This window comes from Elephantulus edwardii, unplaced genomic scaffold, assembly GCF_000299155.1.
Source record: "Elephantulus edwardii isolate Elephantulus edwardi_28Jun2011 unplaced genomic scaffold, EleEdw1.0 scaffold00263, whole genome shotgun sequence".
NCBI lineage: Eukaryota > Metazoa > Chordata > Mammalia > Macroscelidea > Macroscelididae > Elephantulus > Elephantulus edwardii.
Genome location: NW_006400013.1, coordinates 688,606 through 709,045, shown reverse-complemented (window position 1 = coordinate 709,045; position 20,440 = coordinate 688,606). Strand labels below are relative to the sequence as shown.

General features: G+C 43.0%; 1 pseudogene; it reads right to left on the bottom strand.

The window, feature by feature from the left end:
• Window positions 1-15,895: 15,895 nt before the first annotated feature.
• On the bottom strand, window positions 15,896-18,276 carry LOC102854508 (annotated as a pseudogene).
• Between the last annotated feature and the right edge of the window lie 2,164 nt (window positions 18,277-20,440).

Sequence of the window (20,440 nt, the reverse complement as noted above, 5' to 3'; positions counted from 1 at the left end):
AATATTATCTGCCAATCCTATGTGAGTAGGGTATATTCCTTTGTTTGTTGTTGTTGTTGTTAGGTGCTGTTGAGTTGACTAAAACTAAAAGCAACCCTATGAACAACGTCTCAGAACCTCGTTCTAGCCCGTGTCATCCTCACCACCTCCAACTTGAGCTCATTGCTACAGTCTCTGTATCAATCCATTCTTTTGAGGGCCATCCTCTCTTAGGCTGATCCTCTACTTTTCCAAGCATGATATCCATGCCCAAAGTACGTGGGACAGAGTTTCACCCTCCCTGCTTCCAAGGAACCCACTAGGTTCACTCTCTCCAGGATAGACCTATTTGTTCTCTTGACAGTCCGTGGGATATTCTGTACTCTTCTTCAACACCACAACTCAAAACCATCATTTCTTCCTCCACTCCTTTTCCTCGCCCTTATTTGTTAATTTTACCTGTCTACCTATGTATACCAGGAGCTCTGGGGGTATGGTGGGAAGGAGTCGTGCTCCAACCCAAATGCAGGCAGTTCAAATCCACCTATGTGAGGAAGATGGGAAGCTGCCTTCTGTACGATTTACAATGGCCCATAACAATAGCTTATGTATCCACTTGTGATCACTGATGTCAGATCATGTATGTAATGATCTGTTGTTGTCTGGAACTCTGGGAGGAGGTCACACTTTGGACTCATCTCCATCAGGAAGCCGCATTCTCCGGCTCCTTAGTTAGCCCATCTCTTCAAGTGGGCTCCTCACATCTCTTCACAAGGGGTGAGGACCCAGAAGACAAGGCCAAGTGCGGCAGCTCTGCTGGTCACCCACATCCACAGCTTGTGGGAGATCCATGTAATATGAAGCTGAGGGTAAGTGAGCCTGGCTGACGTGATTGTTCAGTGTGGCCAACAAAAGACCATGTACAGGGCAGAGGTGTAGGGAACACAGCAGAGCACCTGCAATAACATGCAATGTAAATTCATTCTTGAGTTCTCTTTCAGGGAGGTGTAAGACATCAGGATTATTCCTTGAATACTTCAGCTAGAAAGTATTAAAAGGCCACGTCGTAAAACAATATAGGAAAAATGAATAACCAGTTACACAGATGAAAACTTAGAAGCAGGTCAGTAAAAATGCCAGTCAGGCAGCTGGCACCCAGGGCTGCTTTGTGAGTCTGCATATCCCTAAATGACCCGCTTAACCCACGGGTCAGCCACTGTGCATTCCTGTTTCACACACCAGCAGTAAGATAGAGGTACAATTCAAGGTTATGAGGAATACCAACACCATTAGAGATTCACGGTCCCCCAATGGGTTCTGAGAGTTTGGACTAACTCATTAAAACCAGAAAAGAGCTTTAGTGTTGTTTTCCCATTCTATATAAGAAAATCACCACATTGGAGATTTAGAATGTCCTAAGGTGGGAAAACACAGCCTGATCTTCATACAACCAACAGAAATAGAGACAGCTAGACATGTGGTATGGTTAGACCCTTCCAATGTCCCTTGCTGGGATGGTTCAATTGTGTCTCTCAAAAAGAAACACTGAAGTTCTAAAGCTTGTACCTGTGAAAAGACAACATCTGGACATAGAGTTGTTGAAGGTGTTATCTGCCAAGGTGAAGCAAACTTGGGTAGTGGGGCTTCTAATCCAATCTGTGTGGTGTCCATATGAAAGAAGAAAAGATACACAGAGAGACAGAGGAAAGATAACAGTGTGATGACTGCAAACGAAGAGCTCAGGGCTCCTAGAAGCTGGAAGAGACAAAGATGGATCTCCTCTACAGCCTTGAGAGAGAGCAACATCCTGCCAAAGCCTTACACTTATTAAAATATGGGAGACAATAAATTTGTTTCTTCTAAGCCACCCATTCTGTGGCTTTTGGTCTGGTAGAACCTGGGAACTAATACACCTTCAAAGTTACTCTTCTATTTTTCAGTTCTTAGATATCCCTGGCACAGTATGTTGCTGTCATTGTTGTTGTTGTTGTTATGTACCATCGAGTCGCTTGGGACTCATAGAGACCCTATGTACAACAGTCCTAAACTCCGCTCTGTCCTATGCCAATCGCACCATCTCTGAAACACCCATCCCAAGTGCCCCAGTCACTGAATCAATCCACCTCATACAGGGCCTTCCCCTCCTGTGCTGTCCCTCCATCCTACCAAGCATGATGGCCCTCTCCAAGGACTGGTCCCTCCTTACAACATGTCCAAAGTATGTTAGATGGAGCCTCAGAATCCTTACCTCCAAGGAGCCGCCCAGTTTGACCCTTTCCAGGATGAACCTGTTTGTTTTCTTAGCAGTCCATTGTACCCTCAATACTCTTCTCCAGTACCACAGCTCAAAGGCATCAGTTCTCCTTCTATCCTCCTTAGTCATTGTCCAACTCTCTGATGCATAACAAGTGATTGCAAAGACCATGGCCTGTATCAGACACACCTTAGTCTCCAGAGAGACACCATTGCCTTTCAGTACTTTGGAGAGGTCCCTAACAGCAGATTTCCCCATGGCAATACGTCTTTTAATTTCCTGGCTACTGGTGCTGAGAGTGTTGACCGTGGAGCCAAGCAGACTAAAGCTGTGAATAATCTCAATCTCTTCACCATCCACCCTGATGCTGCCAACTGACCCGGTGGTGAGAATCTTTGTCTTCTTGACATTGAGCCTCAATCCATATTGGAGGCTGCAGTCCTTGACCTTCTGCAGCAAGTGCTTCAGGTCCTCCTCACTTTCCGCAAGCAGGGCTGTATCATCTGCACATCGCAGATTCTTGATAGATCTTCCACCAAACTTGACCCCACATTCCTCCTCATAGAGCCCAGCCTACAACAGGTCTGAACTGTGTCCTATCCTGCGCCGTCCTCACCATTGCTGACACACTTTAGCCTGTTGCTACACTAGCTGTTATCGCTCCACTGCACTGATGGTCTTCTTCTCCCTCACTGACCTTCTACCTTTCCAAGCCTGTTACTCTTCTCTGGCACAAACATCTCAAATGTCATCCCTGAGTATAACAGAGCGTCACAAAGATTTGTTTCCCCATTAGCCACCACTATGAAAGTAGCTTTACAAATCTAATACAGTCTTAGAATCCTATGTTTTGGGACATTTCATGTAAATTATCACTTTAGTAGAGATGATACTGATGGAAATAACAGGAAATTCTGAGAAGGGTGAGTGTGTTGTGGACTGATCCAAAACTCTGGCTCTGCTCAGAGAGGGCAGTGAGCAAAGACCTGGGGAAAGCAGACCTCTTGAAAGGAAACAATCCACCCAAATAAGCCAGACACTGTGTCCTTCACTGCTTTATAATTCTGCATAGAGCTCACTTTTAAAGCACATGGCGTTTTGAAATGTGTGAGCAATTAGAACAAAATTCTTTTGCTGAAGGTCCAGGGCTTCCATCCACTTCAGTTTATATGCCCAGACCCCATTTCCCAAATCTTATCTCATTTAAATGGATGTATTTTCAATCCCTGCTAAACTGCCCCTGTAATTTTCACCCTGTGGACTGTCTCTATCTGAAACATACCACCTTCTTCAAACCAGATGATGCCCTCTCCTGGACTCTCAAGTGAGCTCTGATGGCCTCGTGGGTAAGTGGTTGTGCTATCAAACCCAAAAGCAGGCTGTTCAAATCCACCAGCTGTTCTGTCAAAGAAAGCGGAACAATCTTCTCCCATGCAATTTACATGCTTGGAAAAACCACCAGCTACTACAAAGGAAAACAATGAGGTATTCTGGACCTGTTAAGATTTATAGCCTCAGAAAACTGATGCAACATTTCTACTGCATCTTATAGGGTCGCTATGAGTCTGAATCACCTCGACAGCAGAGAACTGGTTTTGTTAGACCACTCACTAAGAAGTCTCTAGCGATTGCACTGTTAACCTAATGTTTGCTGAAATAAACAAAAGAAAACACACATCTTAGTCCTCTAGAATCTACCTTTTTAGCCATATTCCTATTTCTCCCACTTTAACTTACAAGTCAAAGGGGGTTGGGGGATAGTGCTAATCAAACTTGGAGCTGACTGTGGAAAAGACCACCAACTGCTCATATGCAAGTTCAAGCTGAAGCTCAGGAAAATTAAATCGAATTCACAGGAACCAAAATATGACTTTGAGTTCATCCCACCTGAATTTCAGAACCATCTCAGGGACAGATCTTGAACACTAATGAGAGAAGGTCTAATGAGTTGTGGGAAGATGTCAAATGTATCATCCAGGAAGAGTGCAAACAGTCATTGCAAAGACTGAAGAGGAAAAAAAAGACCAAAATGGATGTCAGAAGAAACTCTGAAGATTGCACTGGAGTGCAGAAAAGCCAAAGCACAAGGGAGAATTCAAGATACTAAAGAGCTGAATAGAAGATTCCAAAAGGTAGCACAGGATGACAAAGCAAAATATTACAATGAAATGTGCAAGGAGCTGGAGTTGGAAAATCAAAAGGGCCCAACTCGCTCAGCATTTCTTAAGCTCAAGGAACTGAAGAACAAATTCAAACCTCAAGTTGCTATAATCAAGGATGCTTTAGGCAGAATATTAAATGATCCAGAAGTATTAAAAGAAGATGGAAAGAATATACTGAGTCACTGTATCAAAAGGAATTGGCAGGCACAGAAGAATTTAATGAAATAACATATGAGCAAGAGCCTATGGTGATGAAGGCAGAGGTCCAAATTGCTTTGACGGAAATAGCAAATAATAAGGCCCCCGGAATAGATGGTATACCAATTGACATATTTCAGCTAACAGATGCTGCCCTGGACGTGCTCACCAAGTTGTGCCAAGAAATCTGGAGAACAACTACTTGGCCAACTGACTGGAAGAGATCTATATTTGTTCCCATTCCAAAGAAGGGTGACCCAAAAGAGTGTGGAAACTCTAGAACAATATCATTGATTTCACATGCAAGCAAGAGTCTACTGAAGATTTTCCAAAAATGACTGGAACAGCACATCAGCAGAGAACTGCCAGAAGTCCAGGCTGGGTTTAGAAGGGGTCGTGGTACTAGAGGTATTATAGCTGATGTTAGATGGATCTTAGCCAAAAGCAGGGAATACCAGAAGAATGTCTATCTGTGTTTCATTGATTATGCAAAGGCGTTTGACTGTGTGGATCATAACGAACTGTGGCTGACCCTGAGAAGAATGGGAATCCTAGAACACTTGATCATTCTAATGCAAAACCTGTACTTGGACCAAGACGCAGTTGTCAGAACAGACCAAGGAAACACTGCATGGTTCAAAATAGGGAAGGGCGTATGCCAGGGATGTGTCCTGTCTCCATACCTTTTCAACTTGTATGCAGAATAGATTATCCAGGAGGCTGGGCTCTGAGGAGAAGTGTGGCATCAGGATTGGTGGAAGATCTAGTAACAATCTGCATTATGCAGATGACACACAACCCTGCTTGCTGAAACTGAGGAGGACTGGCAGCGCTTGCTGCAGAGGGTCAAGGACTACAGCCTTCAGTATGGATTGAGGCTCAATGTCACGGAGACAAAGATTCTCACTGCTGGACCAATTGGTAGCATCAGGATGGATGGTGAAGAGATTGAGATTGTTAACAACTTTCCACGGTCAACACTCTTGGCACCAGTAGTCAGGAAATAAAAAAATGTATTATGAGGGAGAAATCTGCTGTTAGGGACCTCTTCAGGATACTGAAGAGCAATGGTGTCACTCTCGAGACTAAGGTGCGTCTGATACAGACTATGGTCTTTGCAATCACTTGTAATGCATCAGAGAGTTGGACAATGACTAGGAAGGACAGAAGGAGAATTGATGCCTTTGAGCTGTGGTGCTGGAGAAGAGTATTGAATCTTCCATGGACTGCCAAGAAAGCAAACAGATTCATCCTGGAGAGGGTTAAGCCATGCTGCTCCTTGGAGGCAAGGATTCTGGGGCTTCATCTAACACACTTTGGACATGTTGTAAGGAGGGACAGGTCCTTGGAGAGGGACATCATAGTTGGGAGAATAGAGGGACAACGCTAGAGGGGAAGACCCTCTATGAGGTGGATTGATTCAGTGACTGGGGTAATCGGGATGGTTGTGTCAGAGGCAGTGTGATTGGCACAACATAGAGCATGGTTTAGGGCTGTTGTACATAGGGTCGCTATGAGTTACAAGCGACTCCACAGCACAGAACAACAACAACAACAACTATTAAATTTAATTAAGACTATATGTAAAATTAGATACTATTGTTGTTGTCTTTGAGTCAAGGCCAAGTCACAGCAACCCTATGAACAGAAGGCGTGAAGCCCCTCTACAATTATGGACATTTATCAAAGTTCATAGAGTTTCCATAGCACGTGGATACAATTAAATGGTTAACAATTACTTTAAAACAAAGATGAGACAGTAGGGAAGGTAAATGGATGGGAAGGGAGGGAGAGGGGGATAAAAATTAAGAAATACAGAAGTTGGTGAAGGCAGACACAATAAATTGTTGATCGTTGGTATGCTATTAAATTGGAATAAATTCATAGCTGACCCTCCGGCGGGTTTTCAGATGCTAGCTAGACTTTGCCCAGGAGTATACTCCCCTTCTTTCTCTTGCAGAGTAGCTGTAGATTCAAACTGCCTGCCTTTGGATTGGCAATACAACACCTTATCCATTAGGCCACCAAGTTAGAAGCGTAATTCATTAATTAATCACATTAATCAGTGGAAATTAATGCTATAAAATGAATTAGAGTAAGAAAGACCAACATAATTTGTAAACCTTCACTCAAACAAAAGAATTTTTTATAAACAGAAGCTGTGGTGCTGGAGAAGAGTATTGAATATATCGTGGACTGCTAGGAGAACAAACAGCTTTGTCCTAGAGAAGATGAAGCCGGAATGCTCCTTGGAGGCAAGGATTCTTAGGCTTGTCTGACGTACTTTGGACATGTTTCAAGGCAGGATCAGTCCTTGGAGAGGGATGTCATGCTTGGGAGGGTGGAGAGACAGCGCAGGAGAGGAAGACCCTCAATGAGATGGATTGATTCAGTCCCTGGGGTAATGAGGGTAGATATGTCAGAGATAAGACACAGGATAGAGTAGGTTTCATGCCTATTGTACATAGGGTAGCTATGAGTTGCAAGGGACTCAATGATACATAACAACAACAACAACAAATGGAAGCAAGTTTTCAAGCCTCCCTCTCACACTTGTTCTGACTTAAGAATTGAAGAGCATCAGTGAGAACAGATTGGATTTGGATTGTTTTGTATCACTCAAAATATGGAGAAGTCTTCTACTTCTCAGTTCTATTCCCGTTCCTTAAAAGGGATTTTACATCAACCTCTAAATGGAAAATTCGAAGGCAGCACACCCACAGCAGACATCATAAGTCTTCCAAACACACAACAGTCCTGATTTTGGCAAAAGAGGAAATATGAAGGGGAAAAAGATGGAAAATTAAAAATGTATCTTTGTCCTTTATCTGTGTTATTTAATCCATTAACCACAAATTAAAAATATTTTTCTGGTAGAGACCAGGCCTAACAATTTGACAAAATATTTAAAGAAATGAGAAAGCCAAGGAACTAAGACAGTCTACATTTCCAGAGACTAAAGCTTATCAGTGTTTTATCAGAGTGCTAATCCAGCATTCATGCTCCAGATGAGAAATGTCCAGAGGAACCTTATTTTTTTTGCCACTCATTTCAAGTCCATACTACTTTATATTTAAGTGTTTTATTATTTCAAAGAAATTAAATATAGCTAGTTGCTGTTGTTGTTATGTGTCCTCAAGTTGAAACCAAATCATAGCTGCCCCTCCAAGCAGACTTTTAGAGGCTGTACACGGCATAGGAGGAGACTGCCCATTTATGTCTTGCAGAGCAGTTGGTGGATTCGAACTGTGTGCCTCTGCACACACTGAGTCACAGCCCATACACCTCCTCATATTTGCTGCAATTTTTCTATTCTTCTGAAAGAAAAGTCATAAGTGCACATATTTTAAATGTTAAATGCATAATATTTATGAGCAGCTAATGTTCATCAGAAATTAAATGCTGATTCTAAGCACTTTTTATAGGGCACGTCCCTGAGTCCTCAACACAAACCCATACTGAGGAGTTCGACTTCACTGAAGCAAAGCAAACAGGATGTAGAGCAGTTATGTGACCTGACAGGGGCTGCTGGTCTGGAAGTGCCATTTAGGACCAAACAACACGTGCAGAAATAATACATAGTACATGTGCTACGAGAGTGGTAAAATGTATTAAATATGTATTACTGATAATGTCATTTTTATTAATAATTGAAGGTTTACTTGTTGCATTACTCTAGACCATACACTGGACTCCATATAATGATTCTATAAAAGAAAAGTCTGACTTAGCCTGGATCTAGTAAGCTTGAGAGGTATGTTTTATGAGGAACAGTAAGAAAGGGAAGTCAGTGTGTTGTGAGAAAGCCACTGAACAAAGCAGGCAAGAAATCCAGGACCACAGGGCCCAAGTTCAGCATCTTGTTACTCCATGTGTCCTGCAGCCCAAGAGCCAGTGCATTCATGTCACTGAAGAAACAGCGCACTAAGAAGAGTAACAAGCAGCTGTAGAGTGCACTAAGCTTTTGGCCAAGAGAAAGGAGAAGGCCAGCGAAAAACGCCAGGAGCAGATCATCAAAAGATGGAGGCTGTCCTCTCTGACAGCTTCTATCTCCATACACGATTCCAGTCAGAAACAGAATTTTCTGTGTGTCGCAAATAGATCAATATATGTATTAAATAATAATAAAAAAAATAATGGGGAAGTTTAGACCGGGATCTCTGACTCCAAACATCCAGGTCCTACCCCATTCCACTTCAATGGAAGCACGTGTAGTTTGGTATGTTTCCCATTCTAACGCAAACTCCTGAGAAATTTTAATTTTAATAAATTTATAAAATTAGGGAACAAGGTCTCATAATTTACTTAGCTGGATCTTTAGCTATGTATGTGTATATGTGATTACCTAGAAGTTTTCACTACTATAAAATAAGGGTGCACTAGGGCATTTAACTGTATGGATCACAACAAATTGTGGCTAACCTTGAGAAGAAGGTGAATGCCAGAACAATTGATCGTGCTCATGAGAAACCTGTATTTGGACCAGGAAGCAATCAACAGAACAGAGCAAGGAAACACTGCATGGTTCAAAATCAGGAAAGGGGTGTGTCAAGGATGTGTCCTGTCTGCATACCTTTTCAATCTAAATGCAGAAAAGATCATTTGGGAGGATGGGCTTTATGACGAGGCATGTGGCATTAGAACTGGAGGAAGATTCATCAGCAACTTGTGTTATGCAAACGACACAACCTTGCTTGCTAAAACTGAGGAGAACCCAAAGCTCCTGCTGCAGAAGGTCAAGAACTGCAGTCTTCAACATGGATTGAAGCTCAACTTCAAGAAAACAAAGATTCTCACCACTGGGCCAACTAGCAGCCCCATGATAGATGGAGAAGTGATCGTTCATAATTTCAGCTTGCTCAGTTTTATAGTCAACACTCATGGCACCAGCAGCTAGGAATCAAAAGACAAATTGCACTAGGGAAATCTGCAGTCAGGGATCTGCTGTCAGAGTGCTGAAGAGCAACAATGTCAATCTAGGGACTAAGGTGCATCCGATCCAGGCCATGGCCTTCACAGTTACTTGCTATGCATCAGAGAACTTGAACAATGACCAAGGATGCCAGAAGAATTGGTGCCTTTGTGTTGTGGTGCTGAAGAAGAGCATTGAACACATCATAGGTTGCCAAGAGAACAAATAGGTCTGTCCTGGAGAGGATGAAACAAGGCTGTTCCTTGTAGGCAAGGATTTTGAAGGTCCGACTCTTATACTGTGAACATGTTGCCAAAAGGTCTCAGTCCTTGGAGAAGGACAACAAGGTTGGGAGGGTGGAAGGACATCGCAGGAGAGGAAGACCCAGGATGAAATGTAGTAACACAGAACTGGGGTTAACGGGGGCAGGTATGTTGGAGACAGTGAGACTAGCTCAGGAAAGGATGAGATTCTGAGCAATTGTGCATAGGGTTGCTATGAGTTGCAATTGACTAAATGGCACATAATAACAACAAAAACCTTTCTATGTAAACTCTCTTCTTTATTTTCAGATTGTTGTCTGAATCTTCATTTCTGCACCTAAAAGACTCATCAGTATTATTACAGAGCAGCTGAGATGCTATCAAGGCAACAGGAAAGAATGAAATTTGAATGCAGTTATCAGCAGTCTGATTTATGGTTAGCAAAATGAATATGTATTAACAAATGGGAAGGTCAATAATCAATCCCGGTTTTACAGTTCAATCTATCGCACAAAATGATCCTGCTATCATGGCTGCCAAGGACCCTATCGAGAGGCCGGGCTGACAATGAACAGAGGAAAAAAACATCTGGGTGGGCAATAAACCATATTTACAGAAAAGAGGCGTGTTTAACTTAAACTTTAACATGTAGTACAAACAGAAGAAATGACAAAAAAAGAAGGACTGAAGGAAACTTTTCCTCATAGAAATCATATAGAGGTGCATAGAATATCTCAATGTTCAGTTTTCCATAAGCTCATGTTTCTAGAATGGCCTAGCAAATTGAAGCAGAATTTTAAAAGGATATTAACTAAATTGAAGTGCTCCAACGAAGTATCATTTTCCTATATGTCACAGAATAAAGCTAGATCAGAAGTCTTGTCTATTCATGAGTGAGTTATGGATATGATTTACATTTCCAAGTGACAGAAGCAAATCAAATTTAGGCCTGTATACATAAACATCACTTCATTACAAGGGCACTCTGTGGGAATGATCTGAAATGAAGTCTCAACAGAAAGGTTTCCTAAACAAACCTAAAGGATTATTTTAAAATAGTATTTCTTATACTATTTCTAGAATCTGAACTTGTTCTTGGGAAACAATTTCAAAAACAAATATAAAATGTAGATAAAGCTACAGTGATGAGAAGAAATAAAACGCATCAAGAAAGGAGGAAACAGAGGACAGGTATGGCCGTGGTGGTTGTCAGGTACTGTCAAGTCGGAACTGACTCACAGTTGACTCTCTAGTAGTTTTTCTGAGGTTGGAAACTGAACAGGAGGAGATTACCCATCTTTTTCTCCACAAAGGAACTGGTAAATTTGAACCTTGTGCATTTGGATTGGCAGGACAACTCCTTAAATACCGAGCCATGAGAGCTCCTTTAAAAAAAAAAAATTAACAACAAAAACCCACCCACCCATATGGCAGGAGTGAAGAATTCTCTAACTTTGAAAGAGCAAGCATTCCATTGGCAGGAACTGTATTACAGTATTTCATCACCTGCTGAGTTAGAATTGGTATTTGTTAAATACCTTGTTTTTTGCTATGCTTGTGACTCATAGCACCTCTATGACAGCAACTCTGAATCCTGCTATATCTTGAGTCAATTTCATTGTCTCCAACACACCTATCTCCATTATCCCAGTCACTGAGTCAGTTCATCTCATTCAGGGATCTTCCTCTCTTGTGTTGGCTGCCCCCTGCTACCCTTCCAAGCATTAGTCCTTCTCCAAGGACTGGTCACTCCTGGCAACCTGCAAGGTATGTGAGAGGGAGCTTCAAAATCCTTATCTCCAAGGAGCAGCCTGGTTTAACTCTCTCAAGGACAAATTTGTTTGTTCTCCATGGTATGTTCAATATGCTTCCCTGGAACAATTCAAAGCTTCCATTCTTCTATCAGCCTTAGTCATTGTCCACTCTCTGATACAGAGCAAGCAATTGTGAAGATCATGGCCTGAATCAGGCTCAAAAGCATCAATTCTTATTCTGTCATCCTTATTCACTGTCCAGGTCTTGGATGCATGGCTAATAATTGGAAAGACTATGGCTTGACTAAGATGTACCTTAATCCTTAAACTGACATCACTACTCCTCAATAATTTGGACAGGTTCTTAACTGCAAATTTTCCCAGGGCAATGTGTATCATTATTTCCTGACTGCTGTTACCAAGGGTGTAAATACCAAGGGTATAAATTGTGTATCCAAGCAAGATGAAGCTGCTGACAGCTTAAATCTCTCCATCACAACACTGCCCATTGGTCCAGTGGTAAGAATTTTTGTTTTCCTGACACTGAGATGCAATCCATACTGAAAGCTGCATTCCTTGATCTTCTGCAACAAGTGCTTCAAGTCTTTCTCACTTTCAGCAAGTAAGGTTGTGTCATCTGCATAATGCAGGTTATTGATGAGTCTCCCTCCAATCCTGATGCCACATTCCTCTTCAGAGTCCAGCTTCTTGGATAATTTGCTAAGCATATAGATTGAGCATACCTATGAGGCAGGAAACTTAAAATACTAAAATTATGACTTGGGTCAGTGTATCTTAAACTTCAAAATTATTTTTTTAATACTTTATAGAGGTTGTATGTAGCAGATGTGGACAATATTAACAACATAATTTGTCTTCTTTACTGCTGCTTCACGGGCATGGGCTATGGATCTTTCCTCATTTTATCAAAATGTTGTTATTTATTTTGCAGATTTCGGTTTATGTTGAAGTATAAGTCATATTGAAGGCTGTAGTGTGTGATTTTCATCAGTAATTGCTTGAAGGCCTCTTCACTTTCTACAGTAATTTCATCAGTGCATTGCAGGCTTTAATAAGTCTTCCTCCAATCCTGATGCTATGTATTTCTTCATTGAGTACAGCTTCTCAAATTATTAATTCAGAATATAGACTGAGTAAGGCTAGTAAGAGACTGCAACCCTGACACACATTTCTCCTGATTTTAAAAGATGCATTATCCCTTTGTTCTGTTCGAATAACTGCACTAAGGGCTCTGTAACTCAGTCTCCAGATTGTACAACCTTTCTCCAAAGCCATCACGTTGTTGTTATTATTATTGTTATGGGCTGTAAAGTCAGACCATAAATGACCCTCCACTGGGTTCAGAGGCACTAAACTGTATTAGAAGAAACTACCCATCACTTTCCCATAGAAAAGCTGGTGGATCTGAACTACATGCCTTTGGGATTACAATGTTCCTTCTTAACCACTAGAACTCCATAAGCAAAACCACCACAATGACCATCAAACAAAATGACACTGCAATGTGTGAAATGTGTGGCCTTGCAATGGTGCTACTTAAGTTATAAAGAACTTAAAAGTTCTTACAAGCCACATCAGTTACCTAGAGCTATTTATAACATCTCAAGTGAGTAGCTTTAACAAATAGAAATGTTTCTTTTCTCACAGATTAGGAGATTAGATGTGCACACTCATGGTGACAGCATGAAGGCTTTCTCTCTTGACTCTGCTGGGAAGTTCTTATCTCTTCTCACATCTGTGGGACCAGTGTTCCTTTGTGATCTTCATGTGTCCTGATATCAATCTTATCCTGAGTCTAGGAGGTTCTCAACACAGACACCCAAAGGATGTGCTCTGCACACAGCCCTTCTTTCTTAGAGGCAGTAAGGTCCTTTCTATGTTTGCTTCTCTCTTCTTTTACTTCTCGGAGGATAAGATAATTCCGGCCATGTTGTTGTTGATTGCCGTAGAGTTAAGCACAACTCATAACAACCCTAGGAACAAAAGACCTGAAGTTTTCTATAACTATCGTCGTTTCTCAAAGTTCATAGAGGCATGTTGTTTGGGAAGTGGATGGAATACCTGCCTTACACTGCATCAGGATTGTGACTTGAATAAGGGTATCATATCCCACACTAATCCCCTTACAAGTAATTGATTGATCACATCATATTTTATTAAATGGGAAGATCACATCATTATGTAATTGCCAAATTACATCATTACATTACCCACCAATCTACTGAGAATCAGGCCAACATAGCAAAGTTGATGCATTTGGGGCTGGGCAGGGGAAGGGCATAATTTAACACATCACACACACAAACACACAAATATGGAAGAAACTGTATATGATTTCTTCTTATCTTTACCACCTGGGAAATTTTCACCAAGTAGTGGAGGAGCAGGGTGGTACAGTTCTGCCCACTGATTTCTTTCCTGCTTATCACAGAGGAGAAAGAGAAACTAAGAAAACTGTTGTTCTCTGTAGAAATCAGGGTAGTTCCTCCAGGGGATTGTTCAATAAAGGTTTACAAAGATTTAAAGTTATCTTAAGATTACTGCCATCCATCAGGGACTTTAAAGCCTATTCTAGCCAATACCTTGACTAATATTGAAACAAACTACGTAATGGAAGACAAAGATATGGAGAAAGACAAAGATCTGTAGTAAGAATTTATAGGTCTGGATGGTGTTAGCATGACAGGTGGCTATGTGATTGTGGGTTACTCCCCCTGTGCATTTCAACTGATGTAAAACTCATATAAATTAGCACCCTGGAAAGAACTTGGGATTTATGCAGTCATTAGATATAATAGACATATTGTGACATTGTGTGGTGTACCATCAAGTCAGCTCCAACATCCTGAAGGTCTTCAGAGGCAGTGAATCACACAGGAGGAAACTGTCCATCTTTCTCCCACAGAGCAGCTGGTGGATTTGAACTGTGTTCTTTTGGGTTGGCAGAGCAACCCCTTACCACTAAACCACCAAAGCTCCCTAATGACAATATTAGCATCCATTATTTTAATATACTTCACATATTCTACTTGGACGAGAAACAGAAAAAAAATAAGGAATACTAAATGGCATTCCTTCCCCCAAAGACAAACAACTGACGAACTTCAGGCTGGTGGAGGCAGTAAGGGCAGATGCTCTTCATAAACAATCAGCTTCTGTACATGAGAGATTCTTTTTTCTCTACCTTGCAAACATGGTGTTCAGTGGTGTAGCTGCACACCGTGAAATTTTAAATCCAGGGAGCTGATGTGAGTACTCCAACTCCACTCTCATATGCATGACTGATTAAAAAGAGACACAGTCTTAGCTCTGCCTCTTACTATGGCAAGCACTTCAACTAGATGTATAAGCATAATTAAGGTTCTTAAAGAATGCATTCACCACTCATTCATTTATTCACTCATATTGAGCTTCTTTTTCCTGGTCAGATATTGATCCTACAAAGATCTCAACTTTCTCCTCTCAGAATTCTCATCTGGTTAGAGGGAGGCCACTGATAAGCCATAGAGGATGACAAATGCTGCAAAGAACTCAAGTCATTCTAATCACAAAAGATCTTTCAACACCTAAGTGACTGGAGGATGAAGTCAGGTCAGGTTCAATGTTCATTGCAACTTGACTCACAGACTTAACTCACGATTTTGGAGTTATTAAGTTAGAGAGGAGGGGAAGCAAAGAATATCACACAAGTGATATCACAAGGTTTTGTCCAGCAGGCCCAAGCCAATTTAACAAGGGACAATTTCTTAATTAGTGAAAGTCCAGGTTCAGTAGCACAAACACACCTCCAGTTTCTTAAATTATCCAGCAAACTTTATCTCAGAGCAGTTACAAATAAGCTTTTCCTTCAATCATCCAGCAAGCAAAATCTTTAACTGTGGCTCCATCTCCAGGGTTTCTCTGGTTACATCTTGCCACAGTCTCTTCATAGCAGTGCCACAGTCTCTTCATCATCTGCCATTGTCTCTTCACCCTCTCTCCACTACCATCTCTCACAGTGTAGAAAGTGCCTTCTTATATTAGTGCCACAGCTACTGATGATTTGCAAGACCATGTGCCCACAGTTAAGATAGCTGGAGACGATGCCCTCAACATAAGCTAGCACAATGGATAGAAGAGCCAATTTTCATGGTTACAAACACCACAATCCCAAACCACGTGCATTTCTTTTTTTTTTTTTTCGATCAGCATCTCACACTTTTATAATACACTCACATTTATACACAAACTCATGGTTACAAGCAAAAAAGGCAGACATACCACAGAGAAACTAAGCCACTGCAGAACTGACAGCCTCCGACAGCGAGAACCACCGTCCTGTTCGCGTGCTGCCCCGTGGGGGGACCCTGCTCTCAGAAGTTGGTGACAGTGTGCAGTTCCACACACGTCTGGGTCTCCACGGAGCTGAGCTGGGCCTCCATGGTGTTCCAGGCCAAGTCTGCCAGCAGGAAGTCGTCCATCGCCGTCTGGGTTTCGTTGCTCGTGAAGAACAAGCTGCCCAGGGTCTCGAAGGCCGAGGTCATGGTCTGAGTTTCTGTGCTGTTGAGCTGCACTTTGCTCTCCAGGTCAGGCGAGCCCTTCAGAGTGGAGACGCCTTCGGTTTGGGTCTCTGTGTCGGAGGAATCGGTGCTCATGGAGAAGCTGGAGTGCTTCAGAATGCTCCCCAGAGGCAGGTGAGAGTTACTCTCCAAAAAAAAGTTCAAGTCTGTCTGCGTTTGTGTATCAAACAATTCAAGTCCTAAGAAGTTTGAATTTTCCCTACAACCGTAGGCCTGAGAGGAGGGATCTGCAAGTAAGAAGTCAGTTTGGGTCTCAATATCTAGTGACTCTAACACTGGCTCGGGGTTCATGCTGCTCAATTCACTCTCTTCCGTCTGCGTTTGGATGTTTGTGGCAGAAAAAAACTCTTCAATATCAAAATCGATTCCTGGATTCTGGGGCGGGCCAGGTGGGAGCTGTGTGTCGGGCCCAGGATTGGCATCAGACAGGAGGCTCCGGTTGTCCAGGGTCTGAGCAGGCAGGTTACTCGACAGGATGGTTTCCAGGTCACTAAGGAGATCCATGGTTTGGGTCTGATTATCAGTCATGTTCTGGGCACTGAAGTTCAGAACTGGTGCGGACTTGTCCATCTCGGGATGCAGGTCTTTGGGTGGCTCTGAGGTAACAAACCATGAGTTACAGTGTCTGCTACTAAACTGTCACTCATCATGCTGTCTGTGGAAACACTGTATGATGGATGGACGCTCTCAAAAAGGTCTCCGCACATGACAGCTTGGTCCATCTGGACGCGGGTGTCTGCAGAGGCTGCTAGTCCACTGGTCTGGGTCTCTCTGGAGATGCCGGCAGACTGGAAACAGGCATGAAGGAAGGCATCAGTCTGCGCAGCTATAGATGATGTGACCTTGGAACTGGGCAGCAGCGTCTGCGTGTGGACGCTAACGGGCAGGGACACTTGAGAACCGAATGTCAGATCTGTCTGGGAGCAAGACGACGCGGAGGAATCGGGCGGGACCCACTGTGCAGAAGGCAGGAAGTTCTGGGAGGTGTAGGACAGGTCTGTCTGGACGTTGATGGAGGCAATGCTGTTCTTTTGACATGTATTCCCGAGTTCTTGTAAAGGAGGAGACGAACTTTTGCCCAAGTTCACTTGAATACCTGTGCTGACTGGCTCAACAGCAACAGGACTGACGATTTTGGGAAAAGGCAGGCTCTCCTTCAGGGAGCACGCCTCAGAGTCGAGCCCGAGAACCAGGGTTCCTATGGACAGGGGAAGCAGGTGCACAGCTCCGGTGGCTGCCTGGTGGTCCACGCCCACCACCACCGGCTGGGCCGAGGGGTCTGCTGCAGGCACAAAGACGGGCACCGGAGAGAACTGCATCACGGGCAGTTTAACCAACGCTACCTTGGGCTTGGGTAGAAGCAACTTTTGGGGGTACCTTGGAGGCGCTGTCAGAGACTGTTTCCTGATGTTAGAACTGCAAGTGTCTTCAAAAGAGGCTACAAGCTTCATTTCAGAAGTTTCTAGCTCCTGAGCGTCTGGTCCAGGGGCCTGCTTACTGACCAGGGAGTCCAGGTTCTTGCTGGACAGCTTCTGGCTTTTCCTTTTCTTATTTGGTGGATCCCTGTGCTCGGCGGGGATCTCGTGGCCGGTGCGGTAGATGTGGGACTGCAGCGCCGTCCTGCTGGCGTACGGGCAGCCGCACGTGCACCGGAAGGTCTTGCCGCAGTCCTCCGCGTGCCTCTTCAAGTCCCACTCTGTGCCATAGGAGTTGCTGCACTTGCTGCACTTGTGCTTCTTCTCGGCGTGCATCTTCATAAAGTGCTGTTTTACAAGAGAAAACTGAGAAAAGGGTCTGTCAGGGCCCCAAGGGCATCCTTCAATTGGACAGCAGTAGAACTTCGGTAGAGTTTTCAGATCTTTTCTTACTGTTGGGTTCACTATGCCGTCCTGCAGTCGGTGGCTCTTCACTGGGTGCATGTTGAGCGCCGGGCTGTTGGGCAGGATCTTGCCACAGCCGCGCACGGTGCACAGGATGTTGGTGCGCACCGCCCGGGACAGCTCGCTCACCGGCTGGATCAGCTCCTGGGCCGGCGGCTGCTGCTTCACCACTGTGGCCTGGGGCCGGCTGCCCCTCAGCCGTCCCGGCGGCGCCCACGGGCCCGAGGTGGCGGCGGCTCCCCTCGCAGGCGCCGGGATGGCCAGGGCGCCCGACGCCAGAGCCGCGGGACCCGCCGCCGCCACACCACGTCCATTTCTATTAACTAATTTTCCATTTTCTATTCACCAAGGACTGATAACTATATCAAGAGGTATAACTGCCATTGCCATACTAGGTTGCTAGGACAACAGCTAAGAAAAAAATACAGGCTTCCTGTATCCTGCTTTCTGTTGGCTTATGCAAACAACTTGCTCAAAGAACCTCAAGGATCCCCAAGCAAGGAAGCCATGCCCAGGCCTCTGCTTCCCCAACAAAGGGAGAAGGGTTCCTATAGTGGCTAGACTCTGGGCTGCTCAAAAAATCTCTACCATTACTACATGTATGAAAGCAGATGCACAGATGGTGCCTACCAGGCAGACAGAGAGAGAAGACATAAGGGAAACGAGAGCCCAGAGCCAGCGAGAGATATGAAGCAGAGAGCCACAGAGAGAGCTGCAAACCAAAGAAATAGATTTCACTTCCTGAGAGCATTCAACTACTGATCTATGTTCTCCAGATCATTACTATTCTAGGTGAGGAAAGGCTAGCTAAATACATCAATGGTGAGGGGGGAATAAATCTATTTATAATAACCTTTTCTGAGCTTTGTTCTCTAGTAGTTACCTTTTGAAAGATACCTTGAAATTTAAAATAACAAACAAAATGTTTTTTTTACATTCTTTATCCCCTAGTGGCAAAGAATCTCTCTGTGAACACTCTGAGTAACAAAAGAAAAAGGAAAAAGGCATCATCTCAGGAGAATATAACTATTTCTAGACAGCACTGCACTATCACCTCTGAAGTGTTAAACAGTTATTTCTCTGTTCTCTTCTTTATTGATTTAGTTATGTCATTCATAATCATCAGGAAAGGGGGGCAAGAAGGAATGACAGAGCAAGTCATCAGGTCATGCATCAAATAAATGCAGACCAAAAAAGTATTCATTAAGCCTCTTTCTGAGATAGTCCCCAAGAGAGGTATCAGAAATAAGAAATCAATTCTGAAATACACCCAGCGTTACCCCAGGGGAGAACAGCCACTCAAAGACCTGCTTCTGTGATGAGAAGCTCCAGGTTCATGGAGACTCTAGGGCTAAGCATCCCTTGTCTGACTCTAAGTGCATGACATGCTCTCCCTAATGACAATCAATCAGGAAATAAATAAGAACTATGATGAGCTCGTGTCATATAGCCATAGACTGTCTTCTTAATAGTCATGAAGAAGATCCTCATTGTATTATCAACTAATTCCACCTGCTTTTAAAACTAAGAAATAGCTTTTCTCCAACTTTCACCTAATGATGGCAGTGGGAAGAAAGACTACAAAATTCTAAACCCAGGATAAGCGAGGAATGATGAGAGTGTAACAACTAAATTTTACCCGTGGCTCTGAGATTACCTTCAGTAATGGTAAGAATTCAGAGTTTATGAGCACTCATTCAGGTGGGCTTCAGTCCTCTGTGGTTTTAAGATGTCTAGGCAAGACTTAACAAACCAACAAAATCGATTAAATAAAAAGGTACTGATGCCAGAGATATGGCCTACAATCTGTTAAGGACTAAAAGAATGTCAAGAGACTTAAGATAAAGTCCCCTACCCTGAAGGGCTCATCAACTAGTTTGAGAACCCAAACTGGTTTTTCAGAAGGCAGTTCAACAGTCCAAGAATGAAGTTACTAAACTATCACTGTGCAAAATCAAGTAATTTCTTGCTTATAACAATTCTCTAAGGCAGAATGGAAACTGCCTCATAGAGCTGCATAGGCTGAAATCTTTACGGGAGTAAATTGCCAAGTCTTTTTTTCTTAAAGAGAAAGTGGTATGTTCTGATCATTGACATTTTAGTAAACAAGAACTTAATCACTATGTTACCCGAGTGCCTTAAATTATATTAATCTTGGGGGTAAAAAAAATTATTTGGGAATATGTATCTTGTATGTTGAATGCAAGAAAGGAAATAAAGTATTTAAATGGAGGCACAAGGTAACTGATTTTACAGTGTGGTTGATACCCATTCTGGCATCTCTCTATGTGTTAACTCTTCACCAAATAAAAACAGGGTATTTCTGAGTTTGAAGACACAGAAGAGACTCTGAACTAAAGATGATGGGCAAAGGGCATTTAAATGGTCCAAGGATCCTCAATTATCTCCACAATCTTAATATGTTTTCTAAGGAATGTTTCCAAGGCTTAAATGGACC